A 3,957-nucleotide genomic window follows, 5' to 3' on the forward strand; every position below is an offset into this window, starting at 1 on the left:
TCTTTAAGATTTAAAGGAATCGTGGACATCTCATGCTTCTTCCTGACATTCACGTATCCTTGTTTAATATTTGACAAGCAACAAAGATGAAATAATGCTCGCGAGCTTTAAATGAAACCCATAGAGTACATGTGGTTCGTAATCGTGTTGTCGATGGACATCGCTCGGCCGCCCGCCGCCGCGCCGCGCCGGTGAGCTGCTTAGACGCCCGATGTTGAAAGAGCCGGTCTGGAACCAGAGCTGGCTCTATGAGTCTCGCGAACCCCGCGGCAATAAGGACAAGAACACGATAGACAAAGGTTTGTTCTTTGTAGCTGAACTTCTTGCATGTATAGTTCATTTTTTTACTTTATCTCCTCAACTTTATCTCCTTGAAAAGAAAATGAGGAAAATGAATCATCACAAGAAATTTAGAAAAATGAAAAAAGAAATTTAAAAAACAGGTCTAATGTATTGAACGACTGTTGATTGGAAAATTTGTAGCAATATGTACGTAACTGCACATGAGATGACACAATTTTAAGGTTTCCTGTGTTCATTCATCATTACTATTTGAAATCATAAGGTCAAAAACAAAAAACACAGTACAAATTTCTATAAGATATAATAATATGGAAATATATATTTCAATAATACAGCACTTGTAATCACATTAGAACTGACTCGTAATATATCAAAATCTCTCCTTTTTAGACAAAGGCTTTATAATTAAATTAATAATAATAATAGTGGATGAGCAGCATATAAATCAACGCTAGATTTTTTATGTGTAAATAACTTTATAAATTTATACTTTACAGTAATAAAACGTTTCAATCTTGTTATTAGATCATCTTCAATATTTCAAATTTTAAAATTAAATGAGATTACATTATCTGATCTCTTAAAGATAATTCAATAATATTATCGCTTGCATATCATTCGCTAGGAAATTCGAATCTTTTTAAATGATGAGAATTATAGAGGATCATTTAGAAAGAATTGAATTGATTAGAGTGAGCGATATATATTAATGTTATTAATAATATTAATGTTATTAATATTAAATTTCATTTAATGGAAAATCAGATAATAAAATCAGATAACTTTTCTAACTTTAAAATTTGAAATACTAAAAATGATGATGTTGAAACGTTATTACTGTAGGAAACTTATAAAATTATTTATGCATAAAACATCTTGGCTTTTTACTTTCTTTCTCCGATAGGACAACGTTTATTAAATTATACACATATAATACAAATTAACAAAATCTTATTTGTATTCTGTAATTATAGGGGCATATTATACATATTATACAAATAGATGCTAGAACTATAATCTTTTTTTAAAACATGTATTAATAACTATTTGTACAATTAATTTCGATATAGTAAAACATTATTGTTTTTGGCAAAACAATAATGAATGGCGATCATTTTAGTGGCATATTTATCAAATTAAATTTGGAAAGAAATTGTCCAATAATTGAGAAAAATATTTTAACTATAGTTTAGAAATATAATTATGCATAAAATTCAATTATTCTTAATATGTAATGTAGAAATATTGCAACATAAAGTATTATACATTTAGCATCAGTTAAACTAAAAAATTTAAAGTCAAACGGCTTTTGGGATGCATATATAATTCGATCTTCCGGAAATGTTCATTTGAGTATTTGAAAACAACGTATTCTGATTTGTTTTTTCAATTAAAAAGTATTGATACCTTAAATTAAATTTATTCAATTTTAGACAAATATTATTTAAAAATTTTATTTTGACAAAACTATTTATAACGATCTTTTTAGTGCAATTATTGCAAAATTGTCATCAGTTCACGATATCATTATATGCAATGTTTTCACAATTTATCTATCGAGATCTTTTAATTAATAAATGACATATATCTGGAAATAAATGATGTATAACTGATATAAAAATGATAAGCTCACACTATTGAATTAATAATATATAGAAATTACAAACATAATTTAATTTCTTCTGAAAACAAAAATTTTTAATATGCTTTATAACTTATAAGTTTATATTTTCTCGATTGCAAATATTGTTTTAGTGAAAAATATTTCTATTTAAATACAATTTGCAAAAATTTTTATTCTATGTTTTCCCTGCCGTCACAATCTGAGATGGTAATGGTGAACAGGATCCTGGAGCCTTAATTGTTTTTCATGAACATTTTATCTATTGTGTGCTCATGCTAAATAAAAGACCATCGCGAAATCAGGAAATTCCGACGCGGAAGCATAATTGCAACGGAATCAGATAGTTCTGCTATACTCCACCTGTAAAACATAATGTCCGTATCACACTAGCGATTGGAGATTATGTCTGTGACATCTGCGTTTGAATCTCTTGATTCAATCAGAAAGGAACTGTTGGCCAGCATGAGGAATCAAGAGACGCAAATGCAGACGCAATTTCCATTCATTAGTGTGATATAAAGCCTATTCTTTTTAGGTGAACTTTTACACCAATTCATTTTTCTTCCTTTTTTCTTCAGAAAGAAAGAAGAAGAAGAAAGATGAACTGTGCGAAAGTTCAAGTAAAAAAAAACAGGTCATAAATATAAGATTTCTCTAAGAAATGCACGATTTTTTGCTTTATTCGATTATTTCATATTGTCGCCATTTTGATCATTCTCGTAAAACCAATCACAGTTGAATATTATCCTCTTCGGCTATAATAGATTAATTCTTATAACTACAATTGTTTTTAATCGATCTATAACTATCCTTACGCAGTTGTAGAATGGACTTTGCAATGAAATTTCAAAAACAATTGTAGCATCAACGCGCTTGAATTTGATAATTTACGTAATGTGTTTGATGTTTACCTGATATCAAAAGCACAGCAATGGTGGGTTCCACGATGTTTGCGGGATTAAAAGTATCTTGTGATCTACCAACTGTCCGAAATGTAATTAAGTCAACGTAAACGTTTAAATAACAGTAATCCGTTCAATGATCATCTGTTTATTTTGATTTCTGTCTATCTAATTCTAATATTTTTAAATCCTGAATTCAAATCGTTGTCGTATTCCGATCACGAGCGACCAATCCATTGACGAAATTGGATAGTTCCCGCGAGAATATCCGATTAGGGAAACTAATTAAACTACTTGCTAGAAGCGAGATCTACTCCTACAGACTACTATTATAATATAATATACTACATTATAATAATGTTGAATAAAGATTAAAGAATATTGGGATTTCCTTTATTGAAAATAAACAAGACACTGTTTCTTGCGACAATTTTATTTTACCAAATCGGTATGATGTAATTCTTTTCTAGCATGCCTTGATATCAAAAAGGGCAATTTAAAATTAATCGTATGAATAAAATATATATTAAATATAAATATTATATATTAATATATTATATATATTATAAATATTTGTAACATATATGATATATTTAATATATATTTATACCTAAAGTCCATGTCACACTATGCATTAGAGATTGAGAATTGCGAATTAAAGATTAGAGTTTAACCAATCTTAATTTTAATCCATTTCGTTCAAAAATTGGCTGAATTCTATTCTTCAATTTATACTCTTCAATCTCCAGTGTGAGACGGGCTTAAGTTTGTGTGGATCATATCCGTTCGACAAGGATTCGCATATGCCTAAGCACGATCCTGAGTCCCGTTCTCATCGAGAAGTCACCGCGATCACAGGGGAGCGAAACCGAAGATGGCCGAGCGCGGCGCCGAAGAGCCGCGTGGCGCTCACGGGGAAATCTGTTCGCGGCGGGTCCAGAGTCCCGAGTGGAGAAGACAGCAGCAGAATCGAATTCTCGAACTATGCCTCCCGATCTTGTAGATATGGTATCGTCGTTGGATGCACTAAGAAATGCACACGAATGCGTATCGTCAGTGATTGTCGATGTGAGGTAAATCCATCATTCAACTTATCGTCTCGATAATAAGTCTGACGATTATCGATTA

Source organism: Atta cephalotes (genome assembly GCF_000143395.1).
Source record: "Atta cephalotes unplaced genomic scaffold scaffold00041, whole genome shotgun sequence".
In the NCBI taxonomy this organism is placed as follows: domain Eukaryota; kingdom Metazoa; phylum Arthropoda; class Insecta; order Hymenoptera; family Formicidae; genus Atta; species Atta cephalotes.